General features: G+C 32.7%; 1 protein-coding gene across 3 annotated transcripts in view; it reads right to left on the bottom strand.

The window, feature by feature from the left end:
• Window positions 1-20,398, bottom strand: part of tnrc18 (trinucleotide repeat containing 18) — a 104,956-nt gene extending 84,558 nt beyond the window's left edge. For all 3 annotated transcript variants that reach the window (XM_073944917.1, XM_073944922.1, XM_073944919.1), the window contains exon 1: window positions 20,272-20,398. The gene's annotated coding sequence lies outside the window, so the exon portion shown is untranslated. The remainder of the gene's footprint in view (window positions 1-20,271) is intronic.
• Window positions 20,399-21,061: the final 663 nt, after the last annotated feature.

Here is a 21,061-nt window from a genome sequence, read left to right as displayed (position 1 = left end):
GACGGAAATGTAATTTGAGAATATAGAGTTGTCAATAATTGTAATGTCTAAGTTTTAATTTTGTTGAGTATATTGTTGTGCAATTTATTAAAACATTAACCATATCTATATATTTATATTGATTTTTTATCAAGGATACATATATATCGTTTGAAACTAGATTTTTATATATATATATATATATATATATATAAACAGAAAATGTGTGTGTGTGTGTGTGTATATATATATATATATATATATATATATATATATATATATATATATATATGTATATATATGTATGTATATATATGTATGTATATATATGTATGTGTATATATATGTATATATATATAATGTTTTAAGAAATCAAGACATGTAAACCCCTACATGAATTTTTTATTATATATTACCTATTTTGCATATATTTTTTGTATTTTGTTTATATGGATTTATGCTATAATGTGCAGTGTATGCAAACAAAACATTAAAACAAAAATAAAAAGATAAATGTCTTGTGTTTAAGATGTACCACAAATGCACTCATTTAAGTGCGTACATGCTACAGCATGCAGTATTATGGATCCAAAAAAATTAGCAACATGTTAGAGCCTCGTGAACATTTCACATCTGCAACAATCAAAAGTAGGTTCATTTAAATAAAGTGCAAAATGATGTGATTTATGCTTGTTTCATTGTACAGTTTTCTGAATCAGTGTGCATTAAAAGAACATCCTTTTACACAATGTACACATTTCTTTCTCCAATGTAGGACTTCATGAACAACGCACATCTTGCTTTATTTGGACCAGAAAGCGTCTAAATAAGTATTAAATTGGGCTGCATGAAAACCCCCCACGCACATGCATGCTTTGCGTAACAGGCCTTTTTTCCTGAAACGTGCAAATAAGCAAGCTAATGGCCAAAGAGAATTTGCAAGTCACACACTGCTGTGAATACTTCCCTTGTAAAAGTGAAGGTGGATGTTTGTAATTATAATGCAAATGCACAGAAAATGTATAATGGGGGGTGAAACTCAGTTGTTACTGACACTAACTGTCATGCGAAACAGTTTCGTTGGCTTTTACGTCTCTTGCTTTTCCCCTTTACATGCATGCATACATATATTTCTTAATGATGTTAAACAAGCAAACATATAGTTTTAGTATCAGGCAGTTGATTTATTCTATTGTTTATTACTGATGTTTTATTTTACAGTTTGTGTTTGTATCAGTGGTTTCATGAACTATCACAAAAGACTTTAGATTATTAAAGTGTTCTTCAAACTGAATAAAAAGTGTTGATTTAAAGAACAGTTTTCTGACATTTTATTTAATAACATATCACTCCCAAACTCTTTTTTTGAACCTTTATATTTAGGAATGTGCATCATACTTTAAAAATATAATAGTCTCAGTTCCTCAAAATTGAACGGTGCTCTAAAATTAGATTAGATTAGATTCAACTTTATCATCATTACACATGTACAAGTACAAGGCAACGTAACGGTCCAAAAAAAAAGTGCAATGGCAGCAAGTGCATGATATAGGTATAAGTTATAAAGTGCAATTATAGAAAAACTGGGAAATATTTACAGATGTATGTACTATAAATAATAAATACAGGTTGTATTAGCTATGAACATAGATTTACAATAGATGAACAAATGTACAGGGTGCTATTAAATTAATAATCGGAAGTATGCAGATAGATATGAACATACTAACATTTATACATAAAACTTACATGAACATACATAAAATAACCTAATGTCTAAGTAAAAGCAGTGCAGACAGAGAGTATATATTTAATGATAATGAAAAGAATGGGTAATGATTGTTTCAGGCCAGTCTGTTAAAAATATACATGGCATATTATCACGATTCTAAGAGCATGTTTGGTAAACATTTATTAAATTTTTTTTGTCTTGAGCACACTGAGAAAATATGCAACAATCATGAGGGAATGCTTGCACGTAGACTATTTTTCAGAGCATGTGAACTTCTGACATTTCTAAATGTTACAATTTTCAACCTTACAGTTCCTGGCAGACACATTTTTTTTTACCAAAAGAGTTTCCAAAAGTAACAAAAGACTGTAGTTATTGTAATCTGAGAAATGATAGTATAAAGCTGCATATCTCTGCCAGTTTAGCAAAAGGTCAATTCTATAAAATAAAGATATGATCTACCTCCCACAGACTCTGTTGTTTTTGAAAATCAGATGACTAGTGTGTGTGTGTGTGTGTGTGTGTGTGTGTGTGAGAGAGAGAGAGAGAGAGAGAGAGAGACAGAGACAGAGATAAAGAACCAAAAGATAAAAATGTAGATTGCTGTGGCTTTCATTTCCTAGCAATCTCAAACCCAAACCAGATTCAGCCCATGTTTTCTCTTAAATGCTCATGGTTAGGTTTGAGAACAATAGGGTTTGTTTAAAAGGTTTATTTTTAGAATGGGAGTGTATATCTAACTGTGTGTGTATACAGCATCGTTAAAATAGCTTAGCAAAAACCACAATGATTAGCAACATGAGCTTGTGGAAGTTGTAAACAACACCGGCTCGTGAAGGTTTAGGCTTGTTTACTGTGCAGTATATTGCCATTTTATTAAATTTAATTATAAATGTAGTCTCTTTAAATTATTACAGTAACACTGGTTACAGAGAATGAAGTGTGTAGTTTCATAAGAAAGCTAAAGATCGTGATTAAACGCAAACAAAAATGTGTCATGAAAAACAGCGCCATCTCGAGGGATGTCAAGATCTTCTTGGGAGGGAAGAGCGCTGACCACAGCAAACTACGCAATTCAGCATACTTGTATCTAACCTTGATATTTTAACAGCTGGCCAGGCTCATTTTTATAATGTATTGCAAATGCAAACAAATAAATAAAAACGCACTGTTTCAGTTATGGTTGCTTCTCATAAAACCGCGATGACAAGTGCAACAGAAACCAAAGCACCTACTTGTGTACTAAGCTCACGTTACTAACGCACACGAACAGAAAAGGTCAATGTTGTGGATGTTAGCCAAGAGTACAATCTTTCCTACTCCATCAGCAATAAAGATTACTGTTTATCAACAGATATAATTTACAGTCAAGGGCAAAGTAATGGCTTGTAGCATAGAAGAAGTATTGTGACAACCTTGAATCATTTATCTTTAATTAAAAAGGGCATTGTTCCTGAAGTTGATTGGTCAAGAGATGTGTTTTTTTTATTTAAGATAAAGCTGCGGCTGCTTAGCAAAACACAACTGTGTAATACTATGCAACAACCTTAGCAACATAAACACTCATTACAGTGTCAAAACTCTTCTAAGATGTGTATATTTCTGAAAAAGAAAAGAAAAAAGTGTATTTAGTGAAGTACAAATGACAGCATAATTGATTATTCACACCATTTTTCTATATTATCAATCTAAAAAATATTGTGTTTTGTATAGTGTAGCTTTGATGATTCAAAATGTCCACCTTATATTTGAATGCATAAAATGTGCGATACGTCTTATTCATTGGTTACTTAAATACCTTAAAGAATGAGAAACATTGTTTTTAAATCCAAGAATGTTTCAGTATTAAATTAATATGTTTAATTTGATATGATTTTTTATTTCAAACAACAACAAAAAATCATACACTTAAAACAATTATTTAAATAAAATACTTTTCATCATGGTCGAAATGGAGTGGGATAATGTGTATAAGATAAATATGTTCAAATATTAAATATGCAAGAAAATGCTCTTTGTGATATCAATCAGTGTAAGTTTTGTATGGTTTATAATAGCTGTAATTGATTGACACTTTCAATTTAGAATTGCTGTGTCTCCTGAAAAGTAAGGTGGGTGGGATGTTCAAGGATGTTATGTAAATTAACCTGTAATCCATGTTTCTTAATTTAGAGATAAAAATACTTCTCAATCAGTTAGACCATGAAATTAATAGTTATGCAAATTGCTAAAAACTTAAGAATAGCTATAACATTTTCTTCATTACATCCTGTCACCATCAAAAATGATTAAGTGTTAAATGTTCATTTTTTGTCAGCCAATCCACCTTGTTCAAAAACACTTATTTGAAGTTCCACTAAGATTTAATATGTTGAATTAAAAGTAATCTAAATGTAATCCAAAAATAATCACTCCCAATACATCACTTTAAATAAGTAATATATATTATACTAAGTATAATTTTTGAATATAATTCATAGAGTACAAGTTTAAACATTTTGCACAATTTCTTAAGTAATCTAGCAAGCCCTGTATATATCAGTCACACCTTTCATTTAAACACATACAGTATTAATGCAGGAAAGTGAAAAAGCAAAATTCATGTTTTTAATTCAAAATTCATAATTGTGCTTAAAAAGTTTAACCTGTGTATTTACAGCATGTTAAAGTTGAGTGACCAATAAAAGATGAACATGTCATAGTGTGGCCTCATAGCTTAATAAAAAAAATGTAAATATGCAGTAAGGTGGAATGTACAGTATACTTTATGTTTTCATATTTTTAAGTTATTGTTGTTTGCTTTAGTTTAATAATATTTAATTTAGTTTAAAAAGACATTGCGGATCATGAGGTAACAAATTTAGCATGTTCAAAGTTAAGTGTGAGAATAGCTTTGATTCTTTAATTTCTCTCAAAAAATGTTTTTTTTTTACTTTAAACATTGACTCATACATTTTTCAAACATTGAAATTTTTTTTTACTTTTCTAAATTAACCAAATATATTCATAATTTCAGAAATATTATGAAATTAATTCATATCCTCAGATACAGTTTATTCTAGTGCGTTTTCATGTTAAAATGTATTAAAATTTAAAAAAAACAGTAAGTTACCCCATTGTAGTTTGGAAATGCTGTATTTCAGTATAGATGGACTGAAATGGAGACTTTTAAAAACAGAGGCATGGCAATCCACAACTATTCTCGTATCGTTCCCTGATTTGTCCACACATATGACCATTACTAGCAGACTGCTAGTTTGGATTACAGAAAATTTGCATATGCCCAGTAAGTGTGAAAGGTCCCTTTATGCTGTAGTGTGGATAGAAGATTGTTTTTATTAAAAACAGCAATATGGATCTGTCGCGTTTTCTTCTAAATGACATTTTAAAATGTATATGTAGCCTCAGAAATCAGGAGCTGCACTTTAAAAGAATTTAATTATTCGGATACTATTTTATTATGATGATTATGAAAATGTACTATAATAAATACAGTATAGTTTAATTTTTATAGTTCTATAATATCAGACAGATCTGACAATCTTGCTTAACTATAATTGTCTAAACTGTAAACTATGTTTTTTAATTACACAGTATTTTACTGTATTTATGAACTGTATTTTACTGTAGGACAGTTACTTTATTTTAAAGTTGCACTGTAAAAATTACAATTCTTTTTATAGTAAAGCTACACAAAACTGTAAATACATGTACCGCTAGATTAATGGTACTGTAAATACAGTATTATTGCCGTAATTGATTTACAGTAAGTTTCTCGTGATATGCTGCCAGTAAGTTACGGTGATTCTACGGGAAATCTTAAACAGTGAATTCTGTACATTTAAGCACAGACAGACAGGGCAAGAAGAATGCCAGTCTGATATTTCCAGAGCATTTTTATTTATTCTATGGTGGTTTGACCACCTAAACTGACACACACAAGAAGAAAACCACCTCAACTTCAACGCTGCCTATTTTATTCCAATGCTTTTACTATACCTGCGATTTCAGTCACACAAATGCCGTACATTGGTCCCCAGGGCCAGATGTAATCTACTTTACTGCTTTATCTGCAGTTTACTGAGAGACACAACTGCTTACTGGCAAAATACCTCTATGTATCAAAACTGAAAAACCAGCTTAAAGATCTCCACCTAAACTACACTTCCCTAAACAACAGAAAATCTCACAGACATTTAAACAGCAATATTGTGTGTTTGGATACTGAATTTATTGGGTTTTACAGACTTGCTTTTCTGAGGTATCCTAGAAATCCTCCGGGAATTTAGCTTTCTGCTTTCCTGTGCTTTCGGTCTTATAGGCAGTGACAACTCAGCGCTTGACAGGCGAATGAGACAACCTGCCACGGAGCTCAGAGACCTTCCCAGGATGTCGAGGCCTTTCTGGGGCTTAATCTCAGTGTGGCGGGACGCTCTTATGACAGCTTTTAATTCTCTCTGGGCAACATTCATCATGCACTGTCTGCTATGGGCGCTGGATCAAATGTACCCCGGGATACTGGCATTCCAGCCGACGTGTCCCAGCCCACTTTACACCGTCACATATATTCATGGCTCTCTTTTTTATTCATGAGTTTGCTCGCCTTTTGTTAGACTGTCTGTGAGTGACAAGACAGCGGCCGTCTGGCCAGACTGATCATAGTAGATGTAAATGCATGAGGAAAAGAGGAGTACACATCATGATTGTGTGAATTTATTAGAATGAAAACATCATTTTACATTTGAATATTTGTGAGCGTTCTTTATTTTATTTTATTTTTAGCTTTTTTGTGGTATAATCTGTTATTTTAGTATTAAATTTAGTGTCATTGAGTTTATTAATTAATAGTTTGATTAAGTGTTGAAATTGCAATTGCTTACAGTGTTATCAAATTCAGTTATGCTCAATAACAATGAAAAGAAATCATATGTATTTATATATTTAGGTATTTTATTTTAGTGGCAGCATAGAGTTAATTTTTAGTAAAAAAAATTGTTATATACAGTTGAAGTCAGAATTATAAGCCCCCCTGAATTATTAGCCCTCGTTTATTTTTTTTATCCCATTTTCTTTTTAACGGAGAGAAGATTTTTTTTCAGCATATTCCAAATATAATAGTTTTAATAACTAATTTCTAATAACTGATTTATTTTATCTTCCATGATGATAGTAAATAATATTTGACTAGATATTTTTCAAGACACTTCTATAAAGCTTAAAGTGACATGTAAAGGCTTAACTAGGTTAATTAGGTTAATTAAGCAGGTTACGGTAATTAGGCAAGTTATTGTATAATGATGTTTTGTTCTGTAGACAATCAAAATATATATAGCTTAAAGCGGCTAATAATTATGACCCCAAAATGTTTTTTAAATTAAAAACTGCTTTTATTTATTCATTCATTTTCTTTTCAGCTTAGTCCCTTTATTAATCTGGGGTCGCCACAGCGGAATGAACCGCCAACTTTTCCAGCATATGTTTTACACAGCGGATGCCCTTCCAGCTGCAACTCATCTCTGGGAAACATCCATACACACTCATTCACACTCATACACTATGGTCAATTTAGCCTACAGGGAGAACATACAAACTCCACACAGAAACGCCAACTGACTCAGTCGAGGCTTAAACCAGAGACCTTCTTCCTGTAAGGTGACAGCGTCGCCGCGTCGCCCAAAACTGCTTTTATTCTAGCTAAAATAAACAAATAAGACTTTCTCAAGAAGAAAATCTTGAATTTCCTTGCTCTGTTAAACATCATTTGGGAAATATTTAAAAGAGAGAAAAAAAATCATATAATAATTCTGACTTCAACTGTATATATAGAGTGTTAAGGACTGTGAGTGTGTGAGAATTTCAAAAGAGCTTAAAGAATTAAGACAGAAGAAACCGTTTTATTTGTAACATTAATAAAGACTAATTTGCAAGAATTAATAGTATGATAAAGACTATGGTGTTATTTTACATTTGCTGATTCAATTTACCTGAATACTAACAACAACAGCACTGTTTTTTAAATTAAACAGTAGTTTCCTCCTTATAATTTATTTTTCCAGATATTTTAGGATGTATATTATTATTTAGATATATATTTATATATAGGGATGGGCCATATTTAAAAAGTTAATTAAATATCTCATTACTTCAGCCTAAAGGAAGTGAGTTCACAGTAATCATCGATTAATTTTTAACTTAACTGGTTTGTAGCAGTTTGAGTTGACTAAATTTATTGGGTTTTACAGTACTCAATTGCTTTGAGTTCTCTTCATTTATTGGGTTTTGCTGTGCTCAAATTGCTTCATTTACTCAAATGGATTAAGATCACAGTACTCATTAGGATTAGTTTTTCAGCTTAAATGGTTTGTTGCAATCGGTTTCCTCAAATGGTTTGAGTTACCCTAACTTTTTAGGCTTTACAATGTATATGAAGAGATTATTTGCAAAAATAGATGACAATTTTTCAGAAAGTTTCCTAGAAATCATGTCTCATTTATACTCATACTCATTTATATTGGGTATTGAAGAGTCAGTTTAATTGTAAAGGGAATGACATCATGATCCTTTTTAAAAGTATTTTGTAGTATTTTTGAAAATACACCATTTTATTTTGATTAATTTTGTGGCTGTTGTATTTTATAGTTTATATATATAATTTATATTTAAAAATAGACAGTTTCTGTTTTTAAATTAGTGTAGTCATTGTCAATAGCTATTATACTAATATCATATTGACATGTTAAATGGTAAATTAATGATTAAAAAGGCAAGTATATGTCATTAGAGAAGTCATCAGCAATGTACGTTTTAATTCTTCTCTAATGCAAGAAAAAGAAAACTTTTTTCTGTATGTTAAATAAGTGTCAACATTCACTTTCATGACTTTTCATGTCTTTAAACAACAGAATCCTCTTCGTAGAAAGAAGAAAGAAAAGCATACATAACCTACTGTCTATATTAATAAAAAGATATTCATCCGCAGGTCAGAGTCATTCTTCAAAACATTTCTTACTTTTCATTTTTTAATACAAAAACTACAGCAAATCCGTTGGTAAAACCTTAATCTTCCTCTGGAAAGAAACCTTGTGAATAAGAATGATGTTGTGGCTTAAACATTTCCAGTGAAATCCAATCAGGGACTTAACACAAAGCGACTATCAGACTCTGAGGGGAGAGAGAAAGAGAGAGAGAGCTTTCAGGAAATTAAACTTATTTCAATGAAAAATTAAACGCAGTTCAAATCAGGCCCTCAATGCGGGTGGGAGAGCATTTGACATTTTTAATTAACTCAGGCTTTGTAGTAGCCCAGGGTTCATCACAAACCAGCAGTGCACCTCAGCAGTGGAGAAATGCAGACTTTCCAAAGGACGAACGGACGCACATGCCGAGATATCATGAGCTCTTCCCCTATAACCCCTCCTGACCTTCCCGCTCTTTCTTCCTGCCAGCTTCTCCTGACTTCTGGTCCTCAAGTGTCAGTCTGAATACAATTTTGTTGCCAGAGCAGAATTTAAGTCCATCTTCTCCTCTTGAGCTTTGGCTGAGTTCGCGCACACATGACACTCCATCCTCAGCATGGGGAAATCAAGCCTTCGTGCTGCACTACGGTCAAAATGTTCAACCCCCCTTGTTATTTTAAAAGGCTGAGACTTACATGACTATGTGTCAAGGCTATACAGGGTGACACTGGCTTGCTGGTCCGTGAAAAAAATCTGCATATAGTAAACATGTATGGAATGCGTAAAAAGTATTTATATTGTGGAGGATGAGTGCAGATCTGTGATCCATACCTGAGATAAAGATTGTATTGGTTGAACATTCCAATGTTTATACATTTATAGCAAAGCAGTAAAAGGGTTTCTGCAGGTTTCACCAAGACAAATTTAAAGTTTGAGTGAAATTAGAATTTACAATGTTTATTTTGCTTGCTCACATTGTTATTCTTAAGGTGAATATTGAATCCATGCAAGTTAATCCACTCAAAAAATGTGCTTTTTTTGGTAGTCATCAATGAAAGTCTGTTCATTTGCTTCTGTGTTTGAAGTGGCCATTTGTTAATGTCAACATGAGAACTTCCATAGCAACTGTATATTAATAATACCACCTCTCATACCATTAGTTTGCTATAAGGGAATGATGCGCGAAAGAATGCCTCTACTCAATATTCCGTTTCAGTTGGAAGTACATCTGCATACTGAAATAAAAGTCTCAGCAAATTATAGTTCACACAGACTTTAGGACTTTTTAAAGACCTTTGTAAGAGCATTAGGAATTAAATTTCAGAGTTCAGGGCTAAATACTAAGGATTTTATCCACCCCATCTAAATCTAATTTATTAGACATATACTTTAAATAATGTGTAAAAACAAGCAAACTCTAGTTCATTACACACAAATAGTTTATTAAAAACAAATTTACAAATTTGAAAAACAATAATAAGCTAAATGTCCTCACCCGGTAGCTATAAACACAACTTTTAACAAATGTTATTGTAAGGAAGATTATTAAACAATATTTGGCGAATTGAGTCAATAAATACAAGTTTTGTTAAAAGTTTTACTGAGTTGGATTGTTGGTGATTGGATGGGTGCTGGTCTGATTGGGGACACTGTAAAACCCAATAGGTTAAGGTAACTCAAACCATTTGAGGAATCAAAAACGAATCCGAATGAGTACTGTGAACTTACTCCATTTGAGTAAACAAAGCAATTTGAGCACAGTAAAACCCAGTAAATGAAGAGAACTCAAACCAACTGTGTACTGTTAAACCCAATAAGTAAAAGCAACTCAAACCGTTTGAGGAAACCGATTGCTATACAAACCATTTGAGTTAAACAAAAACTAATCTATATGAGTACTGTGAAATTAATCCATTTAAGCTGAAGTAATGAGTATTTAATTAACTCATTACCTTCAACACAGAGTTCAAAACTCTTTTCAAATGAGTAGAATTAACTTTAAGTAAATTTTGAGTTAACTACACTCATTTCATTTGATAAAGTTGACAGTGTAGCTTTACATAGACATAGGAACATAAAGACCTGTTTAAAATGATTAAAGACCTGCAATACACAATATTTAAGTGAATTTAAGACTTTTTAAGGCCTATAAGCTATTGTTTTTGAAATGTAAGACTTTTTAAGACCTCGCAGACACCCTGAGTTAATAATGCCACATTGTATAAAAACGATTAGTTGATTGAAAAAAGTGAGTAAACCCTAAGTGAAGTCAAGCTAAGCTTTATTGTCATTCCCCTACATGTGTGGACATACCGAGGAACAAATTGTTGTGTCTCGCAGGACAACAGTGCTACATAAATGAATCATACAAACACAACACTGGAAATAAGAGTTAAGCATAACTGACATATCCTATAAAATACTTAACTATACACATAAGACAGGTTATACAAGTACCTTTACATGAGTACTTGACCTAATATTATGAAGTAAATGAAGCGTGTGCATAATTATAAAGATTAAGTCAACTTTAAAGTTTCAACAGTTACATTTTGAAGTAAAGTCAACTAGATGCTATTAAAGCATTGGGTTTACGCAATTTTTTAAGTAAAGCTTATTCATTTTTACAGTGAACTCTACAAGCATCTTCTCAAGGTCTTTGTGTTCGATTATGAGAGCACCTGCTGCAATTGAATATATTTGATCTACAATTGATATATAAATATAATGATATATAAATTTTTTATATTTCCCAGTGATGAATTGCAGCTGGAAGGGTATCCGCTCTGTACAAATGGGCTGATGAGTTGGCGGTTCATTCCCCTATGTCGACCATAGATTAATAAAGGGACGAAAAGAAAATGAATGAATGAATAAATAAATATAATAATAATAAATATATTTGACCTATATATGGTTTACTTATATTTGGTTATGGTCTGCATCAACTTTTCTGGCTTCATGACTGATACCACCACTCATATTTGCAATTGGTTTTGGATATTAAAATTAATGCAGATTTCAGTATATTTTACTGTGAACAAATTGGAAATTCGCTTCTTGGGCTTCGATTAAAGATACAGTTAGGCAGATGCTCTGAAATATAGGTACTGAACATGAAAGGGAAGTTCCATGAAGCCATCTACCTTTCTGAACAAATGCCCTACACACTTCAGGAATTCTCTCCACATGCATTTCCAATACAGTTTAGAAATCATTTAATAGGACAAGGGCATCTATTTGAGAAGATTTTACCAGTCATATTTTAAAGACTCCCTTTTTTGATTTCTCGTTTTTTTCCTGCAAATTATTGAATTTTGAAGCCGGTTTTTAGCATAGCAAGAACAATAACTACTTTGCTCTTATTACGCTGTTTTTTTTTTTTTTTTGCATTACTTGTGGGGAGATTAGGTGAATTTTATTATGAATATGTTGTGTTTTTTAAATGTTTTTTAATTTAATAGAAAAATAAATAACAAATAATCAAATAAGGCTATTCACTATCATTTTGTGGCTTTTTATTCTATTATTTTATGCCAATAAAGCAATCAGCTTTAATCACTGTTAAGACTTCTTTTTAAATAGGTATTAATTTGGCACCGGTATTGTAAAACCTCCCCAAACAATCCCCAATACCCTATACAGCAAGAGTGCCCAAACCTTTTTTTATGAAAACCCAAACTTGATTGAGGGCCATGGGCCAAAGGTAAATATACCAAACTGCACTGTTAAAATGCAGGGTTCCACACAATTAATTCAGGTAGTCCCAAACAAAATCAAGTCCCAATCAAAATCAACACATTTAAGTGGACTAAACATAAAACAATGAAGTTGTGCCAAAAAAAATTTCAAGATTTGTGTTGTTTAAGCTCATTTTGCATAAATAGGTTGAAAAAGCGGCAAACTATTATTATTATTATTATTATTTCAGTGTTTATTACATTAGAGTTGCCATTGGTAATTTCTTTATTTATTTCATTTTATTAATATATCGATTTAATCATATAAAATAATTCTATAGATTTTATTTTTTTTTTACATTTTATAATGAATTTATTACAATAAAAAAATAAATCATTTTTTAACACAAAGGAGATCAATGTTATCTGCATTGTCTTCTATCCATCAGTGGCGGTCTACTTAAAAAAAAAAATCAGATTCATTTGCAACATTTAGTTAAAACATTTAATTCCAGTTTGCTGTTTTGTGGCTTAACAATAAAACAAACTAATAAAAATAAAACTACCTCTCTTCTAAGACTGGATAGCAGGGCCAAATTAAAGGTTAACAAGGGCCAACTTTGGCCCATGGGCCCTAGTTTGGGCATGTCTGCTATACACAGAATAAAGCATTCTTAGTCCCTTGACGTGCTTTGATTTAAGCTCTGTGATCACAAATATATCATGAAAGTTTGACATTTTAAGCCATTTTCCCTCAAGTGTGCTTGTGTTGTGATGTTTAATAGTCAGATTAAATGTACTGTTGCCTTAATGGCTTTGTTTACGCAAGATTGTGTTTTGTTATATGCAAATAACTCTCTGATCCAAGCCGCAATTAAACCTTAATATCGAATCAGTTCTTTAGGGCTTTCGGAGTTGAGAATAATATCATTTTAAAGTCATTTCTTTATTTATTTAACAAACTCCACAGAAAGACTGTCTGATTACACGCTTGCCTATGTGGATTATAGATGAGATTGTAGAATATAATCAGCGCATATTTATGTTCCTAGTGCTTCTGATTTCAATCTCTTTCATGTTATTGGATCTTTGAACGCCTGGACCGCGTGTTTCCGTGATATGGGCAAATTATTTGCTTTATCTGTGGTGATGGGAGGGGAAAAAAGTGTGCAGATCTTGTTGCTTTTAAACAGCTGCTGGGTACAAAGAGAATATGATGAAAAGTACACAGAATCAGAATGTACACACACACTGCTACGCCCACCGTCTTTAAATAGCACAAAGCTGGCGTTGTGTTCAGAGGAGAGCGATGGATGAAAAGTTGCTATTAAAAAGTCATGGGAACAGTAAATAGACACACGCAGTTCTGAAGAAAAACATCACGGTTCATCTCGGCTGCTCATGGATGGTGGAGTTTAAGTCATGCAGACGGCTTTGAAATAAATAGAATATCATCTGAGGGATGAATCTGCAATTTAAAGTCATGAGAAATTTTTTATGTATCTCCAAATACCTCTTTATAGGTATTGAGAATGGGAGAGCATGCTTAGTTGATCATTTAAAGGTATATATTGCCAGTGAAATAGAAAACTATTGACTAATAATTATCACTTGGGCTGCACAATATATTGTATCAGCATCGATATCGTAATGTGTGCATCCACAATAGTCACATCGCATAGATATGCAATGTTGAGTTGACTTTGCAGATTAATGTTTACATTTACATATACAAAACCATAAAGCTTGCCCTGCTTATTTGACTTGAATCTTTGCTTTGTTGCATTTATCCATGCTTGTAGTTTGTTTATAAGAGAATCCCCCAAAAATGCACGAGAAGCAAGCAATAAAAGTGTTCATTGTCTGCAAGCAGTCAAAAAAAGATTTACTTGCGTTGCAAAAGCCGTGACAAACAAGCAGTGGAACAAAACCCTCCTTATGACATTTTCAGAATTCATTGTGTGTCTATTGATCCATAGAAGAGGGACAAATGACAGTAATTTTCTGCTTTGTTGCTGGACTCCATCAGTCTTGCTCATTTGCTCTCATTTTGCTTCATGTCATCAATCAGGCACAATAGAAATCATTTAGTTTGATGGGTTTGCTTTCTGTATCAGTACATAGAAAATTAAAACTCCAGTAGAATACAGACCGGTGTCGTAAATAAACCATTTATGGAAACCTAGTTACATTAAATGACTAATTATAAATGCCGATGGTTATGAAAGACTGACAGTAATGAAAGAGCAGTACGTAAATCTAAATGAACAGATGTGGACCTTTTTCTTAAAGGGACAGTTCACCCAAAAATAAAAATGTACTTATTATTTATTTGTTATAGTGTTTCCAAACATTTATGAGTTTCGTTTTACTTTGAACACAAAAATGAAATATATATATATATTTAGAAGAAGAAAGTTGAAAACTGGAAACAATTGATTTCCATGGTAGGAAAAAACTAATATTAAAGAATTCAATGGTTACAGGTTCTCAGAGTTTCTTCAGAATAACTACTTTTGTTTATTAAAGACCCCACAAACCAGAAGCTGCGACCATTATTTTTTGTAAAGTGACACAGTTCATAAAGAAACAGCATATTAAATGAGAAAACAGTGGGCGTGGCTTCTTTTTTTTACAGCGAGCTGATTGGATTTAGTAAATTAGGCATTTCATACAGAAAGATGGAGAAAATGGTTATTACAACCATCAGACACCTGCTCACCATTTCTGTTTGTTGTCAAAACTGACAGTTGGAGGGGCGTGGTTAAATATGTTAATCTCACCCAAATCCTAAGAAATAAGAAATCTTACAACTGAAAAAAAATCAGGAAGTGCTTTTTCAGATTTTAATTAAAGATTAGAAGTGTAAACACTTTTTTTTGTCTTAAGGACATGCACAAAGGATTTGTTTACCACAAAACTATGTGAGCTAGCTAAATCATATGTTTTGATTTCTTGGGGACTTGACAGAATTTTCAGTTTTGAGTGAACTATCCCTTTAAGTTCACCCTCAAGCTAAATTCTGTGGTAAAAAAGACTGTCAGCACAATCATAAAGACATTTTAAGTGTTTTAATTAAAGTCAGTGCCACAAAAAAAATGACGAAAACCAACAAAATCGTGCATGGCGGTGACTCAGCCTGCATGAAAAAACATTATAGTAATTTATAGTTAATACTATAGTGCTAATCTGTTGTGGTAATTCTATAGTTGTACTATAGTACAATAATATGAACATACATCATTTAAAATATAAATTTTCGACAAATACTGTATTTATCCTACAATAAACCACAATTTACTGTAGTAAAAACTAAAGTATATTGTAGTTTTTAAGCACCTATTTAAAGTCCCCAAGAAATCAAAACTAACCATATGATTTAGTTAGCACATTGCTAGTTTGGTGGTGAAAAATTCATCTGTGGATGCCATTAAGAAAAATAAACAGTTTGCCTCCATAATCTTTAATTAAAATCTGAAAATGCACTTTCTGTTTGTTTTCAGTTCAATTACCAGATTACTTGATTTTGAGGCAATGGGCGTGGCTAACATACTTAACCATGCTGCTCCAACTGTCAGCTTTGACAACAAACAGAAATGGTGAGCAGGAGGTGTCTGTTAGGTTGTAATAACTCTTCTAACCCCCCTTTTTCTGATTGAAATGCTTACTTTACTATAGCCATTCAGCCCGTGGTAGAAAAAAATAAGCCACGTCCACTGTTTGATCATTTAAAATTCAGTTTCTCTGGGAACTGTGTCCTATTACAAAAAAAGAAATAAAGATTGCAGCTTCTGGTTCATTGGGACTTTAAAGTACCTACATGAAAAAATGGTATAATCATTTATAGTAAACGCTGCAGAGTTTTTGAACCACACTAGTACTAGAAAAAAAGTACTAGAAAGATTATGTTGCAATAATTCTACAGTTGCTAAACTAATATAAACAAATAATCCAATACTGTAGTTTTCTACAATTAAAGGGTATACTAAACTTAAATACACCACAGTTTACTGTAGTAACAATTTAAGTACATTACAGTATCTACTTTAGTTCTTACTGTGGTAATTAATACCACAGTACGCTGTGTAGCATTCATTAAATGTGTTATAAAATTAAAATAAAGTTTTTTACATGTTAGTATCAGTTTTGTTAGTTTTCAGGATATCTTTTTTATCTTTGGGTGCTCCAAAACAGTAGCTATGTTTCCATCCACCTATTTTTATGCGCATTTTGCATATGAGCATAAATAAATGGCATGGAAATGCCATGATGCGCATAAATTTTGAAAATGTGCATAAAAAATGCCCATAACTGAGTAGGATAAACTTTTTATTCTATAAAAAAAAGATGCGCATAAAAACCTACCGCACAAACTCCAGCATGTGCTTTAAAAAAGGTCATGTGATTGTGTGATAAGAGATCGTGTGTTAATGAAAATGTGTGTAAATGGACAAACAAGCAGGCTGAGCACACTGTAAACCATCTGAACTGTTGTTTTGGTCATTCTAAAATGCCTTACCGTTTCAGTATTAGTGTTATTAAATTATTAATGACCTCCAAAATCAAGAACGTCTGTGCTCCGCGTCTGACACCTTCAAATGCCACTGCACGTTCACTGCGTGTCAGGATTGCCTTCTGAGGTGCAAGTCATTTATTAGACGAAGAAAAGATTTACGCAGATTCTCCTACTGCAGCAAATTCAGTTTTTACTGTAGATATTTGACACTAGTTAATCAGGAAGTAGCAATTTTGTTCTCTATGACATGTTGGATGGAAATGCTGCTTTATTTGCACGTCTTTTATGCGATAATCAAGATTTGCGCATAAAGTTCATTCACATTTTTGGATGGAAACATAGCTAGTGACAACATTCACACTTGAAAATATAACCCTGATGTAAATCTTGTTATTGGTCATTTCTGCCATTTTATTAACATCACTTCATACTTCAGTTTGTCATCAGTTTCTCATCAAATCCTGACCAATTAAATCTCTCTAGTATTTGGCATGCCCCGCCTCCTTCAAGACGCTGCTAATTTGCTTTTCATTTGATGTGCTTGAGCTCAACCACTCTTACTGGCAGAGCTGGGATAAAACAAAACGCTATACGCTTATTTCACACGGCCGCCAAGTGAGACTGCGGTGGGAAGAAACCCGGAAGTATAGGATCAGTACTGTAAACATTGCAACAACATGCTGTGGACTACAAACATCCAGCTGTTGTTGCAATTTTAAAATGCAGATATGGTGTAAACATCACTTTAATATAATTTAGTTTAGTTTAATTTAAACAATTAAAAGCATTTTAGGCATCAAACAACATCACGATCTCTTTAAGAGTAATACGCTGTAGAGTCCTCCTAGGCTTCAGTTCACGGCACCAGGTAAACACTGTGAGGATGCTTCCCTGCTTCAGCGTATATAACCCGGTGAGCGATAAAACATTGCAGTCATCTGTATCCTAGTGTTGTCTGGATTAGTGTTGTCCCGGTACAGAAGGTTTAAAAATTTGGATTTCCTGCTAACATTTATGCGCCGCTGTGCACGCTTTTAAACACTGCTGATTTGCCATAGTATTCACCAGTGCTCAACAGAAATGGCTGTGATTGGCCGTGAAGGTCATCAGTTCACCGATCTTCACCAAGTGCAAACACAGATACACGAACACTGAAGCATCTTAAAACCACAAAGATCAGTCGATTGCTTGTCTTTGTTTGCACTCGGTAAACATCAGTGAAGTACAATGAACTGTTGACGTTCATGGCCGATCACAGTCATTTCTGTTGAGCACTGGTGAATACTATGGCAAGTCAGCAGTGTTGCGTTCAACAGCGCTTGAATGTTAGTGGGAAATTGACGTTTACAAAGTAACAAAATTACGTATCGTGACAGATCTAATATAGTAAAAGATTCAGTTCATTAACTTGAGTTTGATAAATGGCATCTAAAACGTGTGTTTGGGAAAGAAAACGTTAGCTAACTAGTGCCATTTCCCTTAACAGAACTGAAAATGAGTTCTGAGATCCCTTTTTATTTTCACTTTCCATTCAGAACGGACCTTTGGGTCACTCGGAAGATGGTGACATTATACATTTGTGTTGCTTTCTCTTCGCTGATATGATATACAGCCAGGTACACAACTTCCTCTGTGACTCAAGTGATACTTATGAATTTCTTCCCACTGCAGCATCGATTTCACTTTTTAAATGGCGGCTGCGTGAAATCAGTCTATTGGCTGTTTTTTAAAGGGGAGGAGCTACACTATGTCCCTTTGTTTGTATTTTAGTTGAGATTATGTAAAACATCAAATAAGAATGCATATTTCAAAGCACTTCACAGGATCTTTAATGAAAAAAGTCACCTTTAGTGCTGAAATGTACACAATATAATACACTTTACTATATAGTATGGTTGAAAAACACTATAGTATGCACTATAAACAACCATAGTATTTTCATTTCATATGGTAGAGCTGTATGGTAAGTGTAGCTGGCCATGAATTCTGGGGAAATACAATGCGATGTGCTTCAGCTGTTTGCCATTAACCCAAGCGCACCTACGCTGGAAGGTGACCTGACCTCTCCCGTGTTAAATAAAGGCCTGATGCTTTGAATAAATTGGTCAGATGAAGAGCAGGATTGCTGTGAGCGTCACTGCATTGTGATACAATGACCCCACGACGCCTGCGATTTATAGCACAGCTTTTTATTTAGTGATAAAAGCAGCGGTGATGGAAGGTGACAGCTTGGAGCGCAGGAATAAATCACACAGAAAATGGAAGGCTTTCGCTTTGAGCCTGCATATAAAAAGTGTCATTTTGCATTATTGATCTCCTGGAAACTATGACCGGGATGATGGATGCCTGAGTTTCTGTAAACCTGCATGGATTTCGAAAAACATATCAAGTGCATGCATTGGGAATCCAGTTCAATATTTCATTGCTTTTGACCACAATCAAGGTTATTGTTTTTTTTTTTTTTGTGGCCTGGCAAATGTGTTGTGAAATATTGACATCATGTACATAAAAAAAGCAATAAGCTTGACGGAAAAATGATTACGACTTAATATACAAGCAGACAATATAGCCAATACAATGCTTTCAAAGATACTAAAACAAAAACATTTTGCACAACTATTTAAGCAAATATCAGTCTTTTAGTTTCACTAATTATATATTATTTCTGCAGTTTAATTATACTTCAATTTAGATATTAATTTTTATACTCAAAGATACTTTTCACTGTACTTTTAAAATCCAGCGAAATTAAAATGAAGTTTTTAGATGTTAGTAGCATTATGCTAAGGTAAGCTACAGTTGAAGTTTGTAATTATAAGCCCTCTGTTAATTTTTTCACCCAATTTCTATTTAACTGAGAGCAGATTTTTTCAACACGTTTCTAAACATATAGTTTTAATAACTCATTTCTAATAACTGATTTATTTTATCTTTGCCATGATGACAGTAACTAATATTTTACTGGATATTTTTCAAGACACTTCTTTACAGTTTAAAGTGACATTTAAAGGCTTATCTGGGTTAATTAGGTTAATTAAGCAGGTTAGGGTAATTAGGCAAATTATTGTATAAAGGTGGTTTGTTATGTAAAAAATATAGCTTAAATGGGTTAATAATTTTGACCTTAAAATGGTATTAAAAATTTAAAAACTTTTTTTTTTCTAGCCGAAATAAAACAAAAAAGTCTTTCTCCGGAAGAAAAAATATTATCAGATATACTGTGAAAATTTCCTTGCTCTGTTAAACATAATTTGGGAAATATTTAAAGAAGAAAAAAAGAATTCAAAGGGGGGCTAATAAGTCTGACTTCAACTGTATATGTGCTCTAAAACAGAGAAAAAATTAACATTTAGAGGATAGAAACATTAAAAGCTTTTGGTTTGTCACCTCCACCAGATTTTCTGTTACCTTATACTTCAGCTTCTCATCAAATCTTGATCAGTCAAATGTTCTTGAGTATCTGACATGTCCAGACCTGTCCCTTCTCATTTGCTGTCCTTTGATGCTCTTGATCTCATCCACTCTCACTGGCAGAGCTGTGACAAAACAAAACGGTTTGTTTTAAAGGAGAGGAGCTATTCTATGTCCCACCCTCTCTTTATGTTGAGATTACATCAAACCTCAAATAAAAAATGCACATTTCAAAAAGGCCTTTAGGACATATTTGTGAAATAAATTCCTATGTACACAACAAGAAAAGATCGGTTTAGTTTTCTACATGCTTTTTTTTTTTTTAATAAATTTAAATTAAATCTAAACAAAATACTTTAAATATTTTCAAAACTAAAAATTCTGTCATCATTTACTTACTATTTACTTGTTTTAAACCTTTATGAGTTTATTTCTGTTGAACACAAAAGATGTATTGAAGAAAACCTACAACCATTGGCCATAGTGTTTCTATAGTATTTATTTTTCCTATGGAAGTCAATGGTTACAGGTTTTCAGCATTCTTAAAAATATCTTTTTGCTTGTTTTAAAAAAAACTCATAAAGGTTTGGAACCACTTGAAGGCAAAAAAGAGTAAATAATAAAATGATAGAAAATAAACAATTTTGGGAGATTTTTCCCTTAAAGTGGTTACATTTGAAATCCTATTCAATTAAAATAGTAAACAGCTCCCCACAACCCCCCTCTATTTCATTATGGCTCAAAGATTGGTCTTCTTTTTAAAACTTGGGAAAATTAAATAGGCTTA

This window comes from Danio rerio, chromosome 3 (assembly GCF_049306965.1).
Source record: "Danio rerio strain Tuebingen ecotype United States chromosome 3, GRCz12tu, whole genome shotgun sequence".
NCBI lineage: Eukaryota > Metazoa > Chordata > Actinopteri > Cypriniformes > Danionidae > Danio > Danio rerio.
This window is presented reverse-complemented; position numbering and strand designations above follow the sequence as displayed.